This window comes from Scyliorhinus canicula, chromosome 4 (genome assembly GCF_902713615.1).
Source record: "Scyliorhinus canicula chromosome 4, sScyCan1.1, whole genome shotgun sequence".
Lineage (NCBI taxonomy): Eukaryota > Metazoa > Chordata > Chondrichthyes > Carcharhiniformes > Scyliorhinidae > Scyliorhinus > Scyliorhinus canicula.
Genome location: NC_052149.1, coordinates 216837146 through 216865011, shown reverse-complemented (window position 1 = coordinate 216865011; position 27866 = coordinate 216837146). Strand labels below are relative to the sequence as shown.

The following is a 27866-nucleotide window of genomic DNA, read 5'->3' as shown; positions in this document are numbered from 1 at the left end:
ACATTAATACAATTATACACTTAAATAATATGCAATTAGAAAGGCGTCTGACTATATAACAACTGACAACAATCCAGTGACATTCACATATATGGCTAGATTTTCTGCCCAGCCTTGCACTATTTCCATATGACAGGGCAAATAGATTGCCTAGTCCATGCCTTTCACACCTTTTGTTTTCTCTGGGGTCTGCCATTAGCACTCTTTCATCTTGATTTCTGTGGCAACCAGCACCCCGTTTCCCTGGGTTTCTGTGGCCAAGACTCATCTTTCATTTCTACTCCACAGTATAAATGTTCCCCACTTTCTCTGTCTTTTAGCTTTGACAAAGGGTCACCTGGACTCGAAACGTTAGCTCTTTTCTCTCCCTACAGATGCTGCCAGACCTGCTGAGTTTGTCCAGCATTTTCTCTTTGGTTTCAGATTCCAGCATCCGCAGTAATTTGCTTTTATCCAGATTACCAAGTTAATGTCCATGCAATTACCGAACGATTTATCGTGCCCAGGGTTGAAAATGTCCAGCACTGGTATTGAGAAAACTACGGACTTTCTCTAAAAGGATGTTAAGGGGAAGCTGGATAAGCACTTGTGGAAGAAGGAAATAGAATCATATGCTATTCGGAATAAAAATAGGAAATTCTGGGGAAAAAGCACGAGGGGCGGAGGCGTCTGTGGAGTGAGAAGCAGAGTTAATGTTTTGAGTCCAGCCTCTTCGTCCGTTAGGGTTAGGCGATAAAGGGTGGGAGGAGGATCACGTGGAGCGTAAATGACAGCATTGATCACTTGGGCTGACTGGCCTGGTTTGTGTTGTAGATCCAGCATAATTCTAAGAATAGTGCTCATGTGCCTCCAGTTACGGGGAGATGGTGGCAGAGTCGTATTGTCACTGGACCAGTAATCCAGAGACCCAGGCTAATGCTCGGGGGACCCGGGTGAACGGTGGAATTTGAATTCAATAAACATCTGGAATTAAAAGTCTAATCATGACCATAAAACCATCGTCGATTGTCATAAAATGCCCCAGCAAGAAGGATCAGAAGAGCGGGGGACTGGATGCCACTGGCCAGGAGAGAGAGTTAAAGGGGGAACCCATCGGGGAAAGGTGTCTGAGCCTGACACATTCCCCATTCTGTGTATATTTTCAGACAGGCTGGTTGGGTTGGTGTGGAGGGGGTGGGATGCATCAAATCCAGCCGCAGATTTCCAGCATAACATGCTATCCTGCAACAAGTTGCAAATCATACCATTGACAGGCACAGAAATCAACTCAGAAAAGAGGCTATTAAATATAATTAACTGATGGTGAGGATTGCAATGGACATTTTGCATTCAATTACGTTTTTTAAAATTTCGCAATATATGTCTTGTAGTGATATGCATCACTGTACACACACAAAGGATTAATGTAAATACACTACATCTAAGTAACCACTAGAGGGAGCACCAGAGATGTCATGACATGCAGACACGCAACCAATGGGTCGTTCGAACAGGACACAACCAATGGGTAATCAGGACACTCAGAGGTGGCATTACTGCAAGGGGGCACTACGCGACCACTATAAAAAGGACAAGGCACAAAGGCTCGGCCTCTTCCCCTGGCAGAAACCAAGAGACCAAGACAGGGTTGATTATCAGCAACATCACACCCTAGCACATGGTCGAGAGGAAGCTTGTATGGTTAGCAGAATAGACTGAGTTACTAGATGCAGATTAGAGGAGAGTCAAACTCGTTTAGGAGCATTGTTAATCGTTCAATAAATACATTCAACTTATCTCCGAGTCTGGAGCATCTTTCAGCAGAGCCTACATCAAGTGGCAGCTTATGTTACTCGCAATAACATAACACAACATGGTACAGGAGTGACTGCTCAATCTCCCTCGTTCAACTCAGCAAGGTTAGAGACAACCAGCAACCGAATCCAGCCAGATGAACAAGATTCAGGCTCCTCATCAACTCAGGACCACCGGCAATCTTAGTGCTAGCTGGCGTTCATTCAAACAAAAATTCCAACTATACATGGAGCATCCGACCTAAATGGCGTGGCTGTTGCTCGGAACATAACTCACCTACACCATTGCGGGTGAACATGTGACAGTGATCTTCAACTCATTTCAATACTCAGAAGGGCAAAATACCAGACCATACTGGACAAATGCGACAGCCACTGCGAGGTGGACACGCACGAAATCGGTAAAAATGGCGCTAATAATCACCACGAGGTAGAGGTGGGGTTGAAACAGAAGAAGACGGCAGTTTTGAACGGCAGCCATCTTGCGTGTGTGCAGTCTGACCAGTCTGCACATCCGCACTTCCCTAAAAGACGCAAACCGGCAAATTGGTGTTTTGCGCATGCGCGAGAAGCCGCGCGTGCGCAGTTGCGAAAAGAGCGCACAGTAAAGGAACCTCAGCATGCACATGCGCAATTGAGTCCTACGCATGAAGTCATGAGTGTCATGACATCAGAGGCCCTGGACCATGCCCACTTAAAGGGGAAATGTCCGAAAATTAAAAATAAGAGTTTTAAAGCCACAAAACACAATTCTTTCACTTTGAAAGACAGAACACTGCCTGAACTCTACCAGACATTGAAAATAACCTCCGCAGCACCCTGGAACAAGCCATTTTCACCACCCGAAGTGAAGAGCACAATGACAAATCCGAAACTAAAGAAGATGATTCGTTCATTGAACAAGGAGAAAACGATGCCACACAGCGAGTACTGAATGACTCCATTGGCATCAGGAGTGTGCGACACCAAACGCATGACTCTGATCAAGGCAGTGCTACCGATCCAGACGATGACTACCTGGATAATGCATACCGAGTAAGAATCATTACGAAGTGCGAGTATGCCACTCCAGGCACATCGCAAGTCCCGTCAATCCTTGCCATGGCTTTCGAGGACAAATGGAATGCAGTGATGGATGTCAACCAATGTCCCATCCAGTTCAAACTGCACACAGGTGGCTCTGCCAACCTGATCTCGCAGTCGGACTTAACGACAATCAAGAAAGCTCCTAAGCTCCTTCCAGCTGCCTGCAAAGTCCAGGACTACACTGGTAAAGCAATTAAGGCACTGGGGTCCTGCCACCTGACAGTGTCCAACCGACACATACAGACAAGCCTACACTTCCAGATTGTTCGGCCAAACAGGGCGACCCTGCTAGATGCGCACACCTGCAAGCAACTAAACCTTATCCGATGGGTTTACACCATGACGCTGTCTCATCCGGATCCTCAGGCCAGCATTGCTGACATCCTGACCCAGTACCCAGATGTCTTCAGCGACATGGGCACATTTCCGTACGAGTACAGGATTCTACTGCGGCCTGACGCCAAACCAGTGGCCCACGCACCACGAAGAGTTCCCGACTCTACACAGAGAGCGATGAAAGACTCCACAGCGAGACCACTACACAACTCTACACAGAGAGCGATGATAGACTCCACAGACAGCTCGTGGACAGATTCCACAATGGAAGCAACTCAAGACTCCATAGCAAAGTCCATGCATGAACAAGACCATGAAGGTCTATCAATCTTAGCTGAGCAACCGACAGCATACTATGAAAGTCTACCCAGCTCATTTAACCAACAAGAAGACACTGAATGTCTACCCACTATGTGAGACAAGTGACGAAGAAATCACAATTCCCATACAAGATGTGCAAGATCACGGTGTGACTAGCAGATCTCAGCTCGTATGTACAGAGGCACTCAACAATCAAAGTGAAACTATTCTTGAGTCCAGTGAGAACAAGTCAATTAAAATCTCATCCACTTGAGCCTATCCACAAGAAAATGAAATCTTGAAGATTTTAACTCCAGACGAGGAGCATCAAGAAAGCAATGATGATTCAAGTGAACCAGAAATGACTCCAGAAGAGGAGCACCAAGGAATCAAAGAGGAACACATCAACCACAAAGGAGTGATGTCATCAAGGTCAATGCAATATCCGTTCATTCTCACAATCCTCAAGAAGAAACGTTCAATGACGCATCAGATACCACAAAGGACACTGACACAAGTAACTTTGAGAATGACTCGAATTATCCACACGGAACAGTCATTGAGCGCGATAAGCACAACAAAAACAACAATAAAACAACAACTTGTACGACATGGTAAAACTCTGCACATGAAGGACAATGTAACAGCACAGCTCAAAACAATGGCAAGAGTACAAACATACCATGGCATGACAATGAATCTCACCAATTCACATTTGCTCTACTGCAAACAAGCAAACCAGCTTTCAAGAAAGATGACACACAGAATCGCTACCACAAGCATGGAAAAAAAGTCTAAATCGAACAAAGTGATTCGACCATTTGAACACCTCAGGATGACTTCTTGGTTACTTAAACACAAGAATACTGACAACGTTCACAAAGAAATAACATCAACATCACCACTTCAACAACAGAAGAAGAAAGCAACTCAACTGTACAAATTCATAAGATTGGACTCATAAATATTAATTGGTATTGTATAATGATCAATATCATCACAACTTGTATATGTCATCATTCATCTACCTGTTTTCTACAATTTTCTTGACCAAAGTACAGAAAATATGTAACATGAATAAAGGGGGATGTGGTGATATGCATCACTGCATATACACAAGGGGTTAATGTAAATACACTACAACTAAGTAACCACTAGATGGAGCACCAGAGATATCATGACACCCAGACACGAAACCAATGGGTTATTAGAACAGGGCACAACCAATGGGTAATCAGGACACTCAGAGGTGGCATTACCACAAGGGGGACACTACACAACCCATATAAAAAGGACAAGGCACACAGGCTCGGCCTCTTCCACTGGCAGAAACCAAGAGACCAAGACAGGGTTGATTATCAGCAACATCACACCCTAGCACATGGTCGAGAGCAAGCTTGTATGGTTAGCAGAATAGACTGAGTTACTAGATGCAGATTAGTAGAGAGTCAAACTCATTTAGGAGCATTGCTAATCATTCAATAAATATGTTAAACTTATTCTGAGTCCGAAGCATCTTTCAGCAGAGCCTACATCGAGTGGCAGCTTATGTTACTAGCAATAACATAACACAAAATGTCTCATTAATAATGATCTTATTAAGAGGTAAATTAATAACTTACCGATTTCAGGATATATTTAATATAATATAATATAATTATAATGCTGGAAGTTAATAGATTGGAACAGATAGGCATGGCTGAGCTATCAATAGTGTTATATGCAGCTTGAGTTGCTGTGAGGTTTGGCTGGTTTACATACATTAACTCAAACTCGGGCTGCATGTTATACGCAAAACAAATCTTCTACCAAAGGAGTCGGCCTTTTATTCATTCATGTGTCGGTGATAGTGGTTTTAACATAGCTTTGCTGTGGCATGCAAAGAAGACAGAATTCACTGCTGAACTAAATCTCATACACTCTCATACATTTGTAAGTGAGATTTTGGAGCTTCATAGATGGATGTTCATGACAAGTCTTCACTTTTTCCTGAAACCTGAAGCATTATAAAACTTATGTGAATTTCTTGCTACGAAGGCGTTCAATTTTAAAAGGTTTACAACAACAAATTTGGCTTGAATAGCACCTTTCCTGTAGTCCTGAGCTGCTTCGCAGGACGTGCCGTCAGATAAAAATTGACGATGAGCCATGCAGTGAGATATTCGGGCATGTGGCCAACTCTTTGTCTCAAGGGGTAGATTTTTTTAAATGTCCGAAAGATGGAGAAGGGCAGAGAGGTTTTATGGCAGTAATTGCACACCATAGAGTCCAGACAGCTGGAAGATATGGCTATCAGTCATGGGGAATAGTTTCACAGCAGGCCAAAGTCGCAGGAAAGCAACATTCTTGAAGATTGTAGGGCTGACTGGGGTTGTTGAGATCGGGAACAGTGAGACCATGTGAGGATTTGAACATGAGGATGGGAATTTTATAATTGATTGTGAACAGGGTAAATCGGGAACCAAGAAAAATCAGTGAATGCAGGGACTTGGTGTGAATCACCAGTGTTTTGGGCTCAATTTTATGGAGATAAAAGATAGGGGGATACCCAAAGGTGCATTAAAATAATCGGAGGCAACAAAGGGCAGGATAAGGATTTCAGCAGCATCTAGCCTGGAGACAGGTGATATTAGATAAGGAGGTTGGAGTACATGAGGGTTATTTGATGGCATGGATGAGGACCAGAAGCTCGACACAGAGTCAAATCATAGAATTTACAGTGCAGAAGGAGGCCATTCAGCCCATCGAGTCTGCACCAGCTCTTGGAAAGAGCGCCCTACCCAAGGTCAACAACTCCACCCTATCCCCATAACCCCACCCAACACTAAGGGCAATTTTGGACTAAGGGCAATTTATCATGGCCAATCCACCTAACCTGCACATCCTTGGACTGTGGGAGGAAACCGGAGCACCCGGAGGAGACCCACGCAGACACGGGGAGGATGTGCAGACTCCGCACAGACAGTGACCCAAGCCGGAATCGAACCTGGGACCCTGGAGCTGTGAAGCCATTGTGCTATCCACAATGCTATAGGATGCTCAGTTCTGGTTCAGCCTGAAGCAGAGGAAGAGAGAGAATGGAAAAGAACAGATGGCTAAGAAATGGGGTTTATGCTGGGAGACGAAGGTAATTGCTTTGGTCTTCCCAGTATTTAACTGGACGTATTCTTAACTTGATGAGAAATCAGACAAGCAGCCTGGCAATGCAGGGCAAAAGCCGAGAGAAGAGTGGTGGTTTAGTGCTTGGTATGATCACCCATACATGTTGTGGTAGTCACCACTGATTGTATAATAGTTGATACGAGAGGTGATACGGTAAGGCTCCTGTACGACAGGTACGGGGGTAAAACCCTGCCTGCTGGCTCCGCCCAATAGGCGGAGTATAAATGTGTGTGCATACCAAGCTGCTCCCATTCTGGTAGGAGCTGCAGGAGACCACACATCTCTGCTTAATAAAGCCTCGAAATCTCTCTGCTCTTGTCTTGTCGTAATTGATAGTGCATCAATTTGTTAAGCAGAGATATTACAGCGATGGAACTATGAATCAGGCCGATCGCCTACAGCTGTACCCTCAAGCAGCCAACGCCATGTCGGCCTTCGACCACTGGCTAGCTTGCTTCGCAAGCTACCTCGGGTCATCGACCGGACAATCCTCGGACACACAGAAGCTCCAGGTCCTGTACTCACGTGTAAGAATAGAGGCATGGACTATTTTCTAAACGGTGACAAAATTCATAATGCTAAAGTGCAAAGGGACTTGGGAGTCCTAGTCCAGGATTCTCTAAAGGTAAACTTGCAGGTTGAGTCCGTAATTAAAAAAGCAAATGTAATGTTGTCATTTATCTCAAGAGGCTTGGAATATAAAAGCAGGGATGTACTTCTGAGGCTTTATAAAGCACTAGTTAGGCCCCATTTAGAATACTGTGAGCAATTTTGGGCCCCATACCTCAGGAAGGACATACTGGCACTGGAGCGGGTCCAGCGAAGATTCACACGGATGATCCCAGGAATGGTAGGCCTAACATACGATGAACGTCTGAGGATCGTGGGATTATATTCGTTGGAGTTTAGGAGGTTGAGGGGAGATCTAATAGAAACGTACAAGATAATGAATGGCTTGGATAGGATGGACGTAGGGAAGTTGTTTCCATTAGCAGGGGAGACTAGGACGCGGGGGCACAGCCTTAGAATAAAAGGGAGTCACTTTAGAACAGAGATGAGGAGAAATTTCTTCAGCCAGAGAGTGGTAGGTCTGTGGAATTCATTGCCACAGAGGGCGGTGGAGGCCGGGACATTGAGTGTCTTTAAGACAGAAATTGATAAATTCTTGATTTCTCGAGGAATTAAGGGCTATGGGGAGAGAGCGGGTAAATGGAGTTGAAATCAACCATGATTGAATGGTGGAGTGGACTCGGTGGGCCGAATGGCCTTACTTCCACTCCTATGTCTTATGGTCTTATGGTAAGCTCTGAGATTTTTCCCCTTATCCGGGATGCGGCCACTTACGCTGAAGCTCTGGAGCTTCTGAAAGGACACTATATCTGGCCGATCAACAAACTGTACGCCAGACACCTCCTGTCCACGAGGCAGCAACTCCCTGGTGAGTCATTAGACGATTTCTGACGTGCCCGGCACATCCTGGTGAGGATTTGCGATTGCCAGGCAGTTTCGGCTGTCGAACATACAGAACTCTTAATCAGGGATGCTTTTGTTACGGGCATGGGGTTGCCGTACATCCGCCAGCGCCTATTAGAAGGGGGTACGCTTGACCTTGTGGTGACCAGGCAGCTCGAGAACTCGCTAACGGAAGCCTCCCGTAACGTACAGTTGTGCGCCCCCGACCGCACGGCGCCCTCATGGACATCGTGGGCCCCACCAGCCGCCGCCCGCAGCCCACCCCAAGCCTGCGCCACGCCGCAGCCAGCCAACCCCGGGGGGCCCAAATGCTATTTCTGCCGGGGGACCAACACCCCCGGCCGCGCTGCCACACGCAGAGTGCAATCTGCAAGACCTGTGGGAAGAAGGGACATTTCGCTGCTGTGTGCCAGGCCCGGTCGATCGCTGCTGTATCTAGTCCCAGCTTTCCGGCCCGTGGGCACCGCCATATTCCTCCCAGCAGACTACATGCGGCCCGTAGGCGCTGCCATCTTTAACGCCTTCTGCCAAGGTGCCATCTTCTGCGCCATTTTGGATGGTGCCTCAGGACCCCTGCTCGTGGGGACTTCGTCTGGCCATCCATTGCCTGCCACCGCCGCCAACCAGCCTGGGGCCTACCGACACAAGCCGCAGCTCACCTCCAGCACGTTCGACCAGTCCCGGGTACTGCATTGCCACCCTCACCGTCCAGGGCGCAGAATTCAGCAACTTCCGGTTCGACGTCCTCCCCGACCTCTGCGCTGCCCTGTTACTCGGCCTGGACTTCCAATGCAACTTCCAAAGCCTAACTCTAAAATTTGGCGGACCCCTACCACCTCTCACCGTATGCGGCCTCACGACCCTTAAGGTCGACCCACTTTCCCTGTTTGCAAACCTCACCCCGGATTGCAAACTCGTCGCCATCAGGAGCAGATGGTACAGTGCCCAGGACAGGACCTTCATCAGGTCGGAGGTCCAGCGGCTGCTGCGGGAAGGCATCATTGAGGCCAGCAACAGCCCCTGGAGAGCCCAAGTGGTAGTAGTAAAGACTGGGGAGAAACACAGGATAGTCATTGACTACAATCAGACCATCAATTGGTACACGCAGCTCGACGCGTACCCCCTCCCACGCATATCTGATATGGTAAATCAGATTGCACAGTACCGGATCTTTTCCACAGTGGACCTGACATCTGCCTACCACCAGCTCCCCATCCGCAAGGCGGACCGCCCATACACTGCCTTCGAAGCAGATGGCCGCCAATACCATTTCCTTCGGGTTCCTTTCGGCATCACTGACGGGGTCTCGGTCTTCCAATGTGAGATGGACCGAATGGTTGACCGGTACGGGCTGCGGGCCACCTTTCCGTATCTAGGTAACATCACCATCTGCGGCCACAACCAGCAGGACCACGATGCTAACCTTCTCAAATGTCTCCACACTGCCAAACCCCTTAACCTCACGTACAATAAGGAGAAATGCGTGTTCCGCACCAACAGCTTAGCCATCCTTGGCTATGTTGTGGAAAATGGGGTCCTAGGGCCCAACCCCGACCGTATGCGCCCCCTCATGGAACTCCCCCTCCCCCACTGCCCCAAGGCCCTTAAACGATGCCTGGGGTTCTTTTCGTACTATGCCCAGTGGGTCCCAAACTATGTGGACAAATCCCGCCCACTCATCCACTCCACCGTTTTCCACCTGATGGCTGAGGCCCGCCAGGCCTTCAACCGCATCAAAGCAGACATCGCCAAGGCCACGATGCACGCGGTCGACGAGATCCTCCCCTTTCAGGTCGAGAGCGATGCATCGGACGTTGCTCTGGCCGCCACCCTCAACCAGGCAGGCAGACCCGTGGCATTCTTTTCCTGCACCCTCCATGCCTCCAAAATTCGGCACTCCTCTGTCAAAAAGGAGGCCCAAGCTATCGTGGAAGCTGTGCGGCATTGGAGACATTACCTGGCTGGCAGGAGATTCACTCTCCTCACTGACCAACGGTCAGTTGCCTTCATGTTTAACAAAACACAGCGGGCCAAGATCAAAAATGATAAAATCTTAAGATGGAGCATCAAGCTCTCCACCTACAATTACGAGATTTTGTATCGCCCGGGAAGCTCAATGAGCCCCCCGATGCCCTATCCCGAGGTACATGTGCCAGTGCGCCAGTGCACAAGTGGACCGACTCCGGGCCCCACATGATGGTCTCTGTCACCCAGGGGTCACCCAGTTCTTTCAATTCATGAAGGCCCGCAGCCTGCCCTACTCCACTGTGGAGGTCAGGGCTGTCACCAGAGACTGCCAGGTCTGCGCGGAGTGCAAATGGCACTTCTACCGGCCAGACTGAGTGCACTTGGTGAAGGCCTCCCGCCCCTTTGAATGCCTCAGCATGGACTTCAAAGGGCCCCTCCCCTCCACAGACCGGAACACGTACTTCCTGAACGTGGTCGGTGAGTACTCCCGATTCCTGTTCGCCATCCCATGCCCCGATATGACGTTTGCCACGGTCATTACAGCGCTCAACAGCATCTTCGCCCTGTTCGGTTTCCCCGTCCACAGCGACCGGGGATCCTCCTTTATGAGTGATGAGCTGCGTCTGTTCCTGCTCAGCAAGGGCATTGCCTCGAGCAGGACGACCAGCAACAACCCCCGGGGGAACAGGCAGGTGGAGAGGGAGCATGGGATGGTCTGGAAGGCCGTCCTGCTGGCCCTGCAGTCTAAAGATCTCCTGGTCTCCCGCTGGCAGGGGGTCCTCCCGGACGCGCTCTAATCCATTTGATCACTACTCTGCACTGCAACTAATGAAACCCCCTGTGAACGTCTCCTTGCCTTCCCCAGGAAGTCCACCTCCGGGGCTTCGCTCCCAACATGGCTGGCAGCTCCAGGATCTGTCCTCCTCCGCAAACACGTGCGGATCTACAAGGCGGACCCGTTGGTCGAAAGGGTACAACTACTGCACGCGAACCCGCAGTAACCCGACGGGAGCCAGGACACAGTCTCCCTCAGGGACCTGGCACCAGCGGGATCCCCACCCACGGCGCACCACCCGACATCCCGCTCCGATTGCACCGGCACCACCCACCCTCCCCCCAGCGCACCTCACTACAGCCCCCGCCCCAGGACGATCCGTCCTCCCACTGGTTCCACCCGGGGATGAATATGAGGACAACACGCTTCCGGAGTCACAGGCGACCAAGTCGGCGCCTGCATCACCACTGGGACTGAGGTGCTCACAGCGGAGGATTAAGGCACCCGACCAGCTGCATTTATAAATTTTCACCAGACTGTAAAGTTTAATTTTTCACAAACCTGTAAATTGTTCCACCACCCCCGCTGCATTCTTTTTTAATAGGGGGTGAATGTGGTAGTCACCACTGATTGTATAATAGTTGATATTAGAGTTAATACGGTAAGGCTCCTGTACTACAGGTACGGGGGTAAAACCCTGCCTGCTGGCTCCGCCCAGGAGTCGGAGTATAAATGTGTGTGCACACGAGCTGCTCCCATTCTGGCAGCAGCTGCAGGAGGCCACACATCTTCTGCTTAATAAAGCCTCGATTACTCTCTACTTTCATATCGTCATAATTGATAGTGCATCACGTGTGTAACCTGATATTGTCTTTTCAAACAACGTTGCCATGGGGTAGCAGATAGGAAAGAAATAGCAGGGACCAATGCTTGATCCTTGGAGGACTGCAAAGTTTACGGTACTGACGTTGATTCTGTCAGCAAGACTGATTTGCAGAAAATGGATGGTGAAAAGTCAGGAATCTCAATGAACCAGTGTTGTCCTTTTTACAAACAGCACAATTATTTATTTTAATAGAATGTGTGTGGCATTCATAAACAATGGTAAATTTGCCAAGCACATAAACCTAATTTTGTGATTGAGGTACAAAATCTTCTTTGTCAGTAATACAGATTTCCATCAGAGACAAGAGCCCAATGAGTACCATGAGACACTCCAATTAGAAGGAGCAGCTGGTATCATCAATGATGCAGCCATGTTTGGTAGGATCAGTGGTAAATTATCCGTGAACATAAATATGGCAGCAAAGTAATCAAAAACACAAATAATAAGAGCTGGGCCTGGAGAAGGACTTCAGAGACCTCCGTATAGTCATTTGTATGTAGAGGAGGTCTGGCAGAAAGCGTGAATGCTGGAAGAATCTTATGTACCCTGTGTCTAACCAGGGCCAGGCAACAAAGTTTTGAAAAGAGCTCATATGCTTCACCCTGCCTCCAAGCCTTCCCTGTAAGCAGCAATTTGCTGCTGGAATGCTGATTCAGAGTCCTGTATCACAAAATTCTGTCGCTTCAGGTTTGTAGCAGTTAAACAGATGCAACGCTGACTGCTTGTATTTTTTGCATACAAATAATGATTAACATTACTGAACATATTTTATCGGAGGAAGACCGGTTTGCCTCAACATGGGAATTTCGAGATGAAATAAGATCACTGCCATCACCTTCTACCATTCTGCTCGCCACGTGATAATGAAAATGTGGACTAGTGATAGCAATTGATCCCTGTCAATTAGTTGAAAATAGACCCGGGGCAGCACAGTGGCACCGTGGTTAGCACTGTCGCCTCACAGTGCCAGGGTCCCAGGTTAAATTCCGGCCTTCGGTCACTGGCTGTGAGGAGTTTGTATGTTCTCCCTGTGTCTGCGTGGGTTTCCTCTGGGTGCTCCGGTTTCATCCCAAAGTCCAAAGATGTGCAGGTTAGGTGGATTCGCCATGATAAATTTCCCCTTAGTGTCCAGGGATATGCAGGCTAGTTCATGGGGTTATGGGGACAGGGCGGGGTGGAAAGGGAAGTGGGCAGGGGTAGAGTGTTCTATCGAACGGTCGAGGCAGCACAATAGCACAGTGGTGAGTACAGTTCCTTCACAGCTCCTGGGTCCCAGGTCTGATTCCTGGCTTGTGTCACTGTGTGTGCGGAGTCTGCACGTTCTCCCCATGTCTGCGTGGGTTTCCTCCGGGTGCTCCGGTTTCCTCCCACAGTCCAAAGATGGGCAGGTTAGGTGGATTGGCCATGCTAAATTGCCCTTAGTGTCCAAAAATGGTGAGATGGGGTTATGGGGATAGGGTGGAAGTGTGGGCTTGCATAAGGTGCTCTTTCCAAGGGCTGGTGCAGACTCGATGGACTGAATGACCTCCTTCTGCACTGTAGAGTCTATGATGAGGCAGACTCAATGGGCCAAATGGCCTTCTTTTGCACTATAGGGATTATATGAAATGATTCAAGGAATTCTCGAGTAGGATAGAGCTTTGGGAAACATAATTTCAAAGTAACTTATTTCCTCTCAAGCGTTCTATACTTCATGCCTCATCTCAGATTACTTATAATCTGAGAAGGCTATTTTGAGGAAGGGATAGAATTGTTGGTGCCACCTGGGCAACCTATCACTGGCAACCTGGCAGTGCCACCCAGCTGCCAGCCTGGCACTGCCAAGATGCTCAGGTGACACTGCTAGCTGCCTGGGGCACTGCCAGGGTACAAGGTTGGCACTGCAAAGGTGGCATTTTTCGTACAGCGGCGATCAGGCCGGAGATGCCCTGCATTGGTGTTGGGGGATGTGGGGGGCCCTGGGACACCCTCATCATAGTGGGTTGGGGGTTCCAGATAACAGGATGCCATTTAGAAATGTTGACCCGATCTCTTGCAACACGGAGGGGTTCCTGCGAGTGTAGCTCGTCAGTGCTGAAGACAGAGCTATATGGGGCCTCGGCTGCACCTTCCCCGCTGAGACCCCCTATCTAACCCGAATGCCGTTCAATAGCCTTGTGTTTCTCGGTGCTGTGAGCGCCTGGAAGCACTCGGCTAAACGCGCTCGCCATGGGACTTTGTTCCCATTTAGTTGAATCACACCCTGAGTCATTTATTTGAGCCTCGGGAATTTCTCCCCTGTTTAACCCATTCTTTGAATTTTTTCCATCTATGGGGAGCTGAACTCGTCATTGAAACGAGCGCCGGAGAGATCAGGCCGCCATTTTGAAAGGGTTACCCCCCCCCCCCCCCCCCCCCCCCCGGATCTATAAATGAGCTTGAGGGACCCCCACATCCCCATCCACGGGAAATTTCATCCCTCCCCCACACACATGGGCATTCCTCCCCATCCCCCAAAGTGAGGACATCTCACTATGGGAACGCTGAGAGGTCCCTCTTTTCAGGTACTCAACCCCACCTTTCAGGACTTCCACCCTGCACCCTCCCCCCAACCTTTATGAGGCCACTTCATAACCACCCTTCAAGCCTCACCATACACATCTTCTTATTCCCTTTCATGGCCATGGCCTCCTCAAGTCCAACCCCTGAGCAGTTCCACCCTAGCACCTGGGCACCATGTCAATGCCATGCAGACACCCTGGCAGTGGCCCTGCCAGCCTGGCAGTTACACATAGGCATTTTGCTAGTTCCACGATGGCAGTGCCAAAGTTCTATCCTGGCAGTGCCAATGTTCCCGGATGCCAGTGGGAGAGCCAGAGTGCCACCCTGACCTCTCCCTGAACCTGTCCAAAGGTCTGGGGATCCCACCCCGCAGGTGCTGTTGCGCCTGGTCCACGTTTATATGGATCAGTACTAAATGGCACATGGTCGAGGCCTCACTTGGGAGGCCGTTAAGTCCCTGGCACTGGGAGAAACCAACTTATGCATATATAAATGGGCCTAACGACTTATTTGACTATGCTAATCTAGATCTAGCCCAGGGCGGGTGAGATCCAGATCGCGAGCTCTTGCGAGGTTCCGTTGAATCTCGCGAGACACCTTGAGCATCCTGAATCTCGCGAGTGGCCTCCTGCGAGATTCAACAGCCTTGTAGCACCACCAGGTCGGGCGTGACAAGGCTGGTAAATTGCACCCAGTGTTCGAAGTGCGACCGCACCAATGATTTCTGGGTGGAATCAGAATTTCCAGTGTAGAAAGAGGCCGTTCAGCCCATCGTGTCCACACCTCTGACTCTTCAAAAGCGAACTCTGCCTGGGCCCACCCTGCCCTATCCCCATAACGCTGCTATCTAACCTGCACATCAAGGGAAAATTTAGCACGGCCAATCCACCTAACCTGCACATCTTTGGACTGTGGGAGGAAACTGGAGCACCCGAAGGAAACCCACGCAGACACAAGGGGAACGAGCAAACTAAACACAGTCAGCTAAGGATGGGATCAAAGCCAGGTCCCTGGTGCTGTGAGGCAGCAGTGCTAATCACAGTGCCACCGTGCTGCCCACAGCAGGATTGCCTGGTTCAATATGGATGTTCTGATATATCTGATTACTTTAGTCACTGACATGAATTGAAGCTATTTCAGCATTGCTTGATGATAATCAGAAACACCATCTCTTACATTTTCCCTTCCTGAATTGTTTATTAATTCCCAGGTGAAGCAATGTGTACTTCTTGACCCTAACCTTTTTGCGGTGTCTTTATTACACTTTACCATCGGGGCAGTAGGTGACCTCTTGAACTTGCAATGCAATAAATTATTCCCAGTGAAAGGTGTGTTAGCCTTCTATTACTTATCATTCTGTTCACATATTAGCTGACATACTATCATATATAATGCTTGCAGCATGATCTCGGAATATGTTCCAGTGAGGATGATGCCGTAACTGTTTTTATATTGTTTTCCTATTCAAGGGAGAGGCAAGCATGTTCCATCAAGTGACATAAAGTTCTGAGTGTTCCGGGAAGCATAATTTGTAGATGGATTTCTGCATGCAGAAATTCCCTGGTACAGAATAAATAACCTGAGATGTTTCAGAAAGAATTGCATTCTCCTGGAATCACCAGTAATTTAAATTGAAGCAATTGAGTTTATCAGTCATTGTACATTGAGCCTTGATCCCATCTGTAACTGGTGTGCACGGAATACCTAAACGATATTGGTTAATTCTCTTGGATCCCGTAGCTTTTGATCTCGCACATCTGAGCCAGTTGGCAAACCGAGAGGCTCTTTCATGTATAATTAGGAGGAGCAGTGTGCACACTCTGTTTTGTATCTGAGCAATATGAATATTGATTTGGGAGAGGAGATGATTTTGATGGAATAATGGACCAGCTAAAATTGTTGAGAGCCGATATTGTTGCTCTTCAATTGTGACCAATTTTTGTTTGACTGTTGAGTTAAGTGCAAAGCAGTTCATTAAAGAAAATCTTCTTCCCTTTCCTCAAAGTTTATCTCGACCAGCGGGTGTCTCATGGTGCTGCTCACAGAAAATTGGATGTTAAGTTTGTTGTGTTATGCTGCTTTGGATAACACAGGCTGCTACTTGATGCAGTCTTAACTAAAGGATGCTCCAAACTCTGAAATGAGTCCAACGTGTTTATTGAACTATTAACACAGTTCTCAAATGAGTTCGACTCTCTGTTAATCTAACTGCAGTAACTCAGTCTAACTGTACCAGCTTGCTCCAAGCCACGTGCTGGGATGTGATGCTGCTGATCAACCCTGTCTTACTCTCCAGATGTCCGTCTGTGGAAAGAGGCAGAGTGTGAGTGCCTCATCCCTTTTATAATGTTTTTGTCATGTCCCCTTGTAGTGATGCCACCCCCAAGCATCCTGACTGCCCACCGACACCTCCCCTGCCTCTCCCCCCCCCCCCCCCCCCCCCACTCCGAGCCTTCACTGGTCGCATGTTTGCATATCATGACAAAGTTGTCTTAAAAGGACAGGAGGATTTTCCCATTGTTACACATTATTCTGCGACGCAGAGCAGCCCTGTCCGTTTAAAACCATCAAATCCAATTGCTGCCTGTAAACACATTCAGAGTTTAATTATAACATGAGACTGTTTTGAGATTGGAAAGTGCTTGTAAATTTCCAGATGGGTGGTGAGGTGAGGAGGTGGGGGAGAGAGGCAGGGGAGGGGGGAGGGGGGATACCGTATGAAATTACTGCCTTTTCTATGTCTACTGTGTAAGTTTCAGGACTTAATTATTTCACAGAAATTAACTGGATTCATGCTCAGTAAATTTAGTCCCTGTGAAAATCTGCACTCCTTTACCCGGAATCATTCCTGAGCTTCCTGAAACACTTTTGTGTCTGAGATGAAAACCATTGTCAAGAAAAAAAACCCTGATTTGAATGGTCCCAATGTGAGTATAATTCTATTATTATAACACTCGCTTCAGGTGTACATTCCCTGTTCACAAATCTTGCTTTGTTTGGCATGATCTCAGGGTAACATCTCATGACAATATTCAGATTGTAGCAGGACAGGTAGCTGATGTAGCAAAGACATACAATAAAAGGTTCTTAGATTTATCCGCTGAAGCATGCAATATAAAAAGAAGGAAGCTATACTAGAGCTATGCAAAACTCTAGTCAGATTGCAGCTATTGGCCTGTCTGGATTTTTGATCGCTTCATTAAAGGTAGGGCGTGACTGCTTCTGAGAGATCCATCAGAATGTTGCCAGGTATGGACAATTTTAGCTGTGAGGAAAGATTTAATCGGCAGTGTTGTTTTCTTAGGAACAGAGAAGGCTGAAGGAAAATTGCATCACAAAGTATAATTGTCATGATAAATGATGAGAGGCCGGGACAGAATGGGAAGGGAGGACCTATTTCCTTTGGTCGAGGTCACTCACTGGAGGCATGGATTTAAATAAATGGCAGAAGGTTCAGAAAGGGGTTAAGGAAAAAAAAGTAATCTCGCGATTGGTGAGGGTCTGAAATGCTGGAAAAAGGGTGGCAGAGGCATAAACCTTCATTACATTACAAAAACTACAGAGATATGGCAATCTGAAAGGCGATTGGCCAAAAGTAGGAAACAGAGGTTTGACTGGATAGTTGCTTTTTAAGCTGGTACAGACGTGATGGGCCAAATGGTCTCCTTCTGTGTTGTAAATTTCTATGATTCTATGATATGATAATAAAATAGTATGCTATTAATTAGAATGGCAATTTGCATTGTTATTGTTACCAGTTGCAATATAGTTTCAAAGGTCCATCGCTGCCATCTTCCTTTTTAAATAGCTACATTTTATTTATTATTAATGTTGTCGATTTATTTAAATCTCCCTTTAATCTTCATTGCATTGTTTCTTTAATCTCTTATTATTCTTCTTTGCATTATCCTTCAGCTCTGCAATCCATCTATGAAATGAAATTAAAATCGCTAACGTTTCGAGTCCAATGACTCTTTGTCAAAGCTCTGACAAAGAATCATTGGACTCGAAAAGTTAACTCTTTTCTCTCCCTACAGATGCTGCCAGACCTGCTGAGAGTTTTCAGCATTTTCTCTTTCGTTTCAGATTCCAGCATCTGCAGTAATTTGCTTTTATTTTTATAGCATGTCCCAGCTGATGTTGACAACAGGCAGTATACATAATGTAACCAACCAGCCCACGCTTTCAAAACTAAAAACACAATGCCCAACATTAGATGTGATTCCAAGATTGGACAACATTTGCAAAGTAATACTCAGTGTGCAAAGAATTACACCGACAACCAATTAAAAAATTAACTAAGGCTTGCAGTGTGGCACATTTGCGAGGACTTGAAACTACATATATTAGTACACAGGGCCCTGTTCTTTGCATGCAGGAAAAACATATATACCCATTGCATCTGTTTCTGCTGAACCAAATAAGCGACAGCCATTCACTGATTCATTCCCCAAGGCAACCCATTGTTCAATTGAGGTCAAGTTGCCTGGTTTAAATTAAATTTCAAACAATGTCAGGAAGTTAACTGGCAGTCAACATCAACGTATCCTTCATGGTAATATTCCACCAATCAGAGTCCACTTGCAAACCAATCAGCACTTGTTTCTCATACAGGATAAATTGTTGTTTTCCCCTTACAGTGTCCTTATGAGTGCAAGATGAAAAGCTTTAACACGTCTCTTTTTTCAGCAACGATTAAACTATGAGCTCTCGTTTTCGAGATGATACCCACAAAGCTGAATCGTCCACACCCTGCCCAGCCTGGCTCCTTAATCTCTTTACTTTAACCCCAGAAAAAAACTGCCACGCCCACTCCAACCCTCTACTTTGATTCCAACAGGAGACAAAATGGTTACACATTCCCTGAACAATACTCACAATACATCTTTACACCAGGAGTGCTGATCAGACATCAGGTGGAAAAGGTGTAACTTCTGACACAATGGCCAATGTCCAGCTGTACAAGAAAGGACAAAACAAGACAAGGGCAAAACTGGGCAGCACGGTAGCACAAGTTGATAGCACTGTGACTTCACAGCTCCAGGGTCCCAGGTTCAATTCCCTGCTGGGTCACTGTCTGTGCGGAGTCTGCACGTTCTCCCCGTGTCTGCGTGGGTTTCCTCCGGGTGCTCCGGTTTCCTCCCACAGTCCAAAGGTGTGCAGGTTAGGTGGATTGCCCATTATAAATTGCCCTTAGTCACCAAAAAGGTTAGGAGGGGTTATTGGGTTACGGGATAGGATGGAAGTGAGGGCTTAATGGGTCGGTGTAGACTCGATGGGCCGAATGGCCTCCGTCTGCACTGTGTTCCATGTTCTTATACCCCTTTGTGCATGTATTCAAAACCTGTGGCAGTCGAGGATTGGTTACTCCCTGCATGGTCAGCTCTGTCAAAGGTAATAAATCCTTATGAACTGTTTCAAAATGCCCTTTCTGACCACTATAAGACATCCCTATGAAGCCTGGCATTCTACATGGCCAATGAGCATCATCGTCGTGTATCTTCAGACTGTTTCGGAGGTTCTAGTTCCCCTGACCTCAATGATAATTCCGTGAAATCAGAAGAAGTTTCAAAATTCCCTTAATGAGTTTCTTTTTGTCAGCGTCTTGAGTATTGGTTCCATTGGCTTGCTTACAATAAAATCTAACCCATATCTGATTCCTTATAACTGCAGGATTTTGTCATTTTATTGCTTCTCTCCTGCCTTAAATGTATAGCACACATGAGACTCAAGACATTTCATGCTGACTTCTGTCTAAGTGCTTGCTTGCATTGGTGAATTGGCCGTTGCTATTTTTCCCACTATTATTCCCACAATTACCGGTTGTGTTCCTACAAAGATCAAGCTACCAAACTCAACAGTGGCCAATCCAACATAATGGATGAAATTCTCTGCCTCACAACGCCACAAACGGCAACTGCAATTGGGCAGAGAATTGGGCATCTGCCCAAAATCCGATTTGGGCGCCATGCTCCAGTCCCTCCCTGTTCGTGAGAATGAGGTTTGCTCCCTGTGCCGGCGGAAGCATGCAAAACCAGCATTTGTATACATTTAAATATGATTAGTGGGTTGGATTCCCCGCAGTGTGGAGAATCGACGCCATTGGCACCGGCGTGCTTGGCGCAGCACTGGTCGGGGGCCATTCTGCATGGGCCCCCCCCCCACCGATTCTTGGCCTGGGATGGGCCGAGCGGCCATAGCAGAATACCCACCTGTGCCGTTCTAATCTGCTCTCAGCTGGCGGGACCTCGGTGTGGAAGGGTCTGGGGGCGGCCTATAGGGGGGGGGGAGAAGCGGGGATCGACCGGGGGGGAGAGGGGGGTCTCCATTGTGGCCTGACCCGCGATCGCGGCCCACCGATCGGCAGGCCGGCCTCTCGGGCTGGGGGCCTCCTTTCTTCTGCGCCGGCCCCTTCAGCACTATGCCATGTTGCACCGGGGCCACGCGGAGAAGGGCGACTCTGTGCATGCGCGCGTTGGCACCGGTGCCACTGCGCATGTGCAGACCCCGCGGCGCCCAGTTCACGCCGGGGTCAGCAACTGGAGCGGCACGGGCCACTCCAGAATTGTAGGGGCCAGAGTTGCTGATCCTGAGGCCACATTGACGCCGTTGAGAAACGCAACGGCGTTTCCGACGGGGTCAACACTTAGCCACAGGGTCAGAGAATCCCGCCCAGGAAATTTTACTTCCTGACTACCTAGTCTCGTCCTCCTTCTTGGGGTGTTCCATGAGGACATCCGAGTACCCTACAGAATCATAGCATCTCTCAACCTTCACACCTGCACCACCACTATAGTTTCTGTTGCTGCATCGGTGAATCTCGTGCACTGTCTTTCTGCCCAGATGTACTATTTTCTCTGCTTCAAATTGCAGCAAAAGCATTCAACAACACCCCTGTAACTCAGTGTTGTTTCCCCTTCAGAGGAATGGACTGTCTTTGAGAAGAGAAGGCTAGCTTCACCATATTGGTGCACGCTACCCACCCACCTATAGAACACTCGGCTCCTCTGACCAATGCTCCAATCAGATAAATGAGGTGCATTTTGCCTACTGCCTATGTCCACCAAAACAGACACATGCAGGTTGCGAATCATGACAATACCCCTGTTCAAACACTGCGTCGACCTATTTTTAGTCCCATGATGTGAGGGTGAAATTAACTCAAACGCCTATATAAATTATTACAACATGCGGAGTCCTAGGTTCAGAGGCAGTATTCTAAAAGGTCAACACTGGACTAATAGGCTCTCCATTCCTGGTGTCTCTGACATTGTCTTCATCATATATATTGGGTACTAGGAAATAAATTCAAAGCTATAATCTCATTGCTGGGTTCATGTGGCTATTAGAAAGCACTTGAGCTTTATTCCTGTGGTTTATAACTGTGTCTGAATTTCCTCTTGTCTTCCTTACCCATCTCACCCTCAGTAAAATAACTGTCTTATCTCTTGCAATTATGGTTAAAAAAAATAATGGCTGCCCTCCCAGACAGCTATTGCAATTTAAAATAACTACAGAAGAGAATTTACAGCCTCCCTATAACATTGACTTTGGGAATCTTGTGTTATATGTATTATCGAGGCAAGCGCTTCCACATATACGTACATATATCTACATATAATGTGTGCTATTAATGAAGGAGATGTTAAAGCTTGTGTATCATCTGTTCATTTCCAGTGGCCGTATGTGCTGCTGAGTGTTGTATAGCTTCAGGCAATCTCAGTGGGAGGAAGGGGAGGGAAGATGCATGACAAACAAAAATCATTAAAAGAAAGAAAATCATTAAAACAAATCTGGTGTTGAGTTATGAGTCAGAATTCATCAGAGCCAGTTACGAGGTGGTACTCTACAAGCCCCCTGAACTGAGTTTAATATATTAACCGAGCTCCAGCCCTCTTGCTCTGTAATGTTGTCCATGAAGTTCGAACAAGTGCCTTTTTTAATTCCTTCTAATAAATCAGTGCAGAAAATGGACTGTGCTACTCAGTTACAGAGAGCTGAAAAAGTGTTGAGACCTTTCTTTGCACTGCCCTGACATCGGGGCAATGGGAAGCAGCAGTCAGTTCGATAAGGGAGGAAGATAAATAAGCATCCCAGGATTGCTCCCCGGTGACAAAATGCCAGAAGTGAATGTGAGATAGGAACAAGATCGGCTCACTGTCCTGTTCATCCATTTTTTAAAAAACATTTAAAAAAATAAATTTTAGTATACCCAATCATTTTTCCAATTAAGGGGAAATTTAGCATGGCCAATCCACCTAGCCTGCACATTTTTTTGGGTTGTGGGGACGAAACCCACGCAAACACGGGGAGAATGTGAAAACTCCACACGGACAGTGACCCAGAGCCGGGATCGAACCTGGGACCTCAGCGCCGTGAGGCCGCAGTGCTAACCCACTGCACCACCGTGCTGCCGTCCTGTTCATCCATGATTGAATACCTGTCAACATTTACTTTTGAGGCTGAGACGTGAATAGTGGGCACTTGGGTAAGGAACGACAAGGCCGTCTGTACAGTCGCACACCATTGAAGGAAGGAGAGAAATGTTTTTGGAGACAACAACTCATCTTTATATCATTTCCTTCACATAGTAAAGCATACCTCAGCACTTCAGAGGAACATAATTAAACAAGGGTTGACACCATGCCATGCATGAAGACAGATAACCAATGTTTGGTCAAAGAGGCAACTTTAACATCTTAAAAGAGAAGGGAAAAGTAGAGATGTAGGGCAGTTTAAAATTCAAGAGGTGTGTGACGCATCGATAGTGGTCTCCTCGGAGCTCTCCTCCAAAGTGGTCTCTCAGGAGGGAGGGTGGGGGTGGCCCTCCCCCAATGGTCTTTCCTCATCAGATGGCAATCGTTCAATAGAATTAACATGATGTCAGGGAGAAGGAAGGATTATTTTGTCTGACTTGAATAGTTCATCTGTGACTGCTCATCTGGGTGAAGGGGCAGTGGATCCTCACCTCTGTGGCGCAGGCCAACCTCGCAGCCGGTGACTGTTGTCTCCTCTGTCGTACCCACAATGTCCAGGGCCCGTTCCCCATATCAGGTGAGCATTCTCCATCCCCGTACTCGATCCCCGTTATGTCTCTTTCCCTCCTATTCTGGGCTAGCTTCTTCTGCGGGGACAGAGAGTGGGAATTGTGAGCTGCACATTTGATGGGTCGTGGTGGTGAGAAGGGGGTAGTCTATGGCAGGTGGTATGTGAAGTGCAGCACACCTGGACATGAAGGGGTTGTGCTGGCGGGTTACAAGCATGAACATCGGATGTATGGGGTGGGATTCTCCGACCCCCCCGCCGGGTTGGAGAATCCCCTGGGGAAAGCACGAAACCCACCCCACCACCCCAACACCTGCTGCCCTATTCTCCGGCACCATTTAGGCAGCGACGGGATTCCTGCCACGCTGGTCGGGGGCCGTTGACAGCGGCCCCCCCGGCGACTCTCCAGGCCCCGATGGGCCAAGCGGCCGCCCAGTTTTGGCCAGTCCCGCCGGCGTGAATTACCTCATGCGTGACGAAACCTGGCAGATAGGTGTGCAGGGGCGGTCCTTAAGTGTGCAGGCGCGGGGGATCCAACCCCGGGGAGGGGGGGGGGGGGCACGGTGGCCTGTCCCACGATCGGGGCCTACCGATCTGCGGGTGGGCTGGTTCTGTGGGAGGACTTCTTACCTCTGCGCTGGGCCCCTGTAGGGCTCCGCCATATTGTCCAGTGGCCGGCATGGAGAAGAGAAACCCCGCACATGCGCGGAAATATGCCCGCCGTTCCGCACATGTGCAAACTCGTGCCGGTCCTTCGCTGCCGGCTGGAGCAGCGCCAACCCCTCCGCCGTCCACCTAGCCAGTTCAGAGAATTCCTCACTTTCAGGGTCTGTTAATGCCGGAGTGGTTGCCGCCAGTTTTCCTGCCGACGTGGGGACTTAGACCCCAGAAGGGAGAATCCCGATTGTGGTGTCAGCCAGTGATTTGTGGGGTGCTCCAGTTTGAGAATTTGTGGGGTGGCAGGTGGAACTGATGCCAGGAGAGAGGTGGTGACTTATCTTTGCAGCTCATTGGAGGTTATTGAGTTTCGTCTGACACTGGGCACACGCACCAAGCTGCCTGCACTCACTGCAGCTGCCACTGCGTCCCAGGCAGCATTGATGGTCCTGATACTGGGCCTCCAACTCCCTTGGGGAACAGAATGGCCGATCTTTCATCCACCGCATCAAATAACCTATTTGATCGGCATCACTGCAGCCCTGAGCAGGTCTGTGCACTGCCATTCTTCTCTGCTGACTAGGAATGAGTGGAGAGGGAGCATTTATAAGGAGCTCCCTCGAGTTAGCGGCGAGCAGTCGGGGCACAAGTGTGACAAATCAGAGGGCACGTGAGCCAGGAATGGTGAGAAGCTTGTCGGGGCTCAGTTTCGGCACTACGTGCCGTTAGATATGGGTCCCAATCTCGCCAACATGGCTGTCAAGGTACACCTCCCCAAAGGCACCAAAATGACACTTAGACGCTTTTCCGTCAGATTGCGCCCAATGGGTGTAATTGGTCTTTCCAGTATCTATGGAGGAAATTGCTGCTTTTCCAATAGTGAATGTTTGGCAAATCAAAGGCAGTGCAGGGGATCGAGAATTAAAAAACCAACGCACGAGCTTCGAAGAATCCTAATCAATAGTTGTTGATGGAGTGGCCCTATGGACTAGTGTGCAGTGCACATCGGTCACACATATTTTATGTCCCTGTTATCAGTTTGCCAACTGTTGCCGATTGACTTTTCTACAACAATGCTTGTTATTTACAGTCTGGTGTCTGAAGTATGTGGCTTAACATTTCACAGCAGATTTCTTGACAGTGGTTGAGTTTTCCCAGGTTTCTGGATGAATGTCACATTTCTTAAAAGCTTCACTGCATGTTAACCTTGAACTGTTTATCTTGACCTCTACTGTCCTCTTCCCTGTCATCAGCTAGCTGCAGAGTATAGCTTTGGGAAGCCATTCAGCTGACAAGCAGACAAATATGTCTGACCCACTGGATCCTTGACTGTATAACTGACTTTTGTCCTAGTTGCTTGCGGCTATATGTCATTTGGTCTTGCTACTTTACCGCTCGCAAGAAATCGTCCATATTTTTTGATTCTTACTAGATTAATTTAGGTGAACAGAAACTAAATTTCTCTTATGGGGTATTATTTTACTTGAATATTAAAATGCAAATGCTGTGCTTTTCCTCAATTGATGTACTTTCACCTTTTAGCAACATTCCTACTATTTGTTTCTACCCATCAGCATTTTGTGGGTTCGAGGGGATCTGCAAGAAAGAAATAATTTACATTTATATAGTACCATTCATGATGACAGGATGTCTCATTGCACTTCATAGGCATTTCAGCACTTCAGATGTGGAATCACTGCTGTAATCTAGAAAATATACAACCAATTTTAACACAGCAAGCTCCCATAAATAATGCAATACTATTTGAATGATGTTGATTGAGGGATAAATATCGGCTAGCATGCCAGAGATAGTTCCTCTGCTCTTCTTCAAAATAGCGCCATGGGATCATTTACATCCACTTGGTTGAAGATCCAGAAACACCACCTCTGACAGTGCAGCTTTGCCTCAGTAGTGCACTGGAGCATCAATTTTGATTTATGTACAATAGTCTCCTGATTGAGACTTGTCATGTGAGAGTACCTTGAAGAACTGGGTGTTTATCAAATAGCTGTAGTGGACGTACCTTTAAGAAATGGGTGTTTATCAAATAGCTGCAGTGATGTTAGAGTGTGGGTGGAGCTGGGCTGGCTGTCTTTCACTTTTGTTTTTGAGCAGGCAGCTAAAGTGTTATTTTTTGTTTCATTTTGAGAGCTGGATAGCTGCAGCCAAAGCAAGCAGCTGTGTAATGATCACTCTCTACAAGCTACACTGTCTTCAGCTCATTTCAGGATTTCAAAGTAGTACCTGTTTCTGTAAAAAAATTAAACCTGCTGTCTTTCTGTAAAAAGTGTTTAACATATAGATGTTGTTAGCGAAGTTATGAAGGTTATGGAATATTGTACCTGTGGGGATTATTGGTGTTGATAGTTGTTAAGATGTTTACTGTGGGTTTATAAAGTGTTAACTGAATTCATAAATAAACAATGTTTTGTTTTAAAAGTACTTTAGATCTCTGTTGCACCACACCTGTAAAGTAGGCCCGTGTGTTCCCCATAACCAGAATCTGTTAAAAGTTGTGGGTCAGGTGAACTCCATGATGCACTTTGGGGTTCTCTAAACCCTGGCCCATAACAGACTTGAACCTATAGCTTTCTGACTCAGAAGCAAGAGGCACACCAACTGAACCATGGCTGCCACTGTAGTTTGATCTACGTTGTTTTATAAATGTCTGGTAACCATTGTAAATTGTCTGCGAGGTGCAGTAGCTGCTTTCAGATGGTAAGGATGGGATATCTTAAAATAACATCAAAAGTCAAACTGTTTTGTCAATAAAAAAGGAACGCCAAAATGCTTCATTTCTGAGTTTCAAGTTTGAATCAAAGTCGAGAAGTTTCCCTGCCCCAAATATTTGGTGCAGTTGAAGTAAGAATATAAACACCAGCTGGAAAAAGTGTTCTCAGGTGCAGTGAAGTCTCTCATCTCCTTCACACTGGGGCGTGTGGATTTTTTCTTTATCCAGACAGTATGTCCTGGAGCAACTGTATATCCTGGGGCAATCTAAATTAAGGCAATGCAGAAAGGACCAGATCCTATTGACATTGGTCAATTCCAGTCTGGAAAAGTTGAGGAAGCCTTCTGCAGGCTGGCTTCTTTTGTCATGTGCATGGGCCTCTGTTGGCAGATATTTAATATGCCTCTGCAAGTATTTCTTTCCTCCTCTGCTACCTGCAACTAAGACAGCATCTTTATTCTCCACAGTCGCACCAACTCATCCCTGCACCTGATGCCTGCTTTCCCTTCCTTTATTTTGTCATTTAATTTATATCTTCTTCCTGCCTTGTTGTGTTGAAAGGTCCGCAGCTGATGCTTCCACCCATTTAACATATCAGAGCTGAAGAGGTGCACCTCACTTTGTGTATCTTAATGGCTCTCTTTGATCCTTGCCAAGTGCCCTGTAGTCACTTGTAACCTCTTAACGTCATTGTTAAGGCAGCTCCTTTCTGAATTTTTGATATGTCAGCCATTTATTAATCTGGTTGAAGGCAACTAAATCTGTTGCTGACTTTTTATGGTGCTAATGGATTATGGTCTTTCTTGCTGAAAGCTTTTGAAAAGTGTTCCATAGGAAAGTGTCACAGGAAAAGTGAAGTGAATTTGTACTAATCAGGATTAGCTTTCCACAAGGAAGCATTTTTTAAACCACCAATTCATTACTGGTTTCAACAGGAATTCATTGACCTTTATTTTACAAAAGGCTCATCGTGTAGTTTGGGTCCTGGAATCGATCTGAAACGTTTGATTGGCCATAAAAAATGGCATCCTCCCTGACATTGAACTCTCCACATTACTGGCTAAATAACTAGCTCAGTCTGCAATGTGCATTTCTGGGAACTGACACTGA

At 47.3% G+C, this 27866-nt stretch overlaps 1 protein-coding gene across 17 annotated transcripts in view; it reads left to right on the top strand.

The window, feature by feature from the left end:
* LOC119965371 (teneurin-2-like) overlaps positions 1-27866 on the top strand; it is a 3273255-nt gene that overhangs the window by 1082919 nt on the left and 2162470 nt on the right. The gene's annotated exons all lie outside the window — the stretch shown is intronic.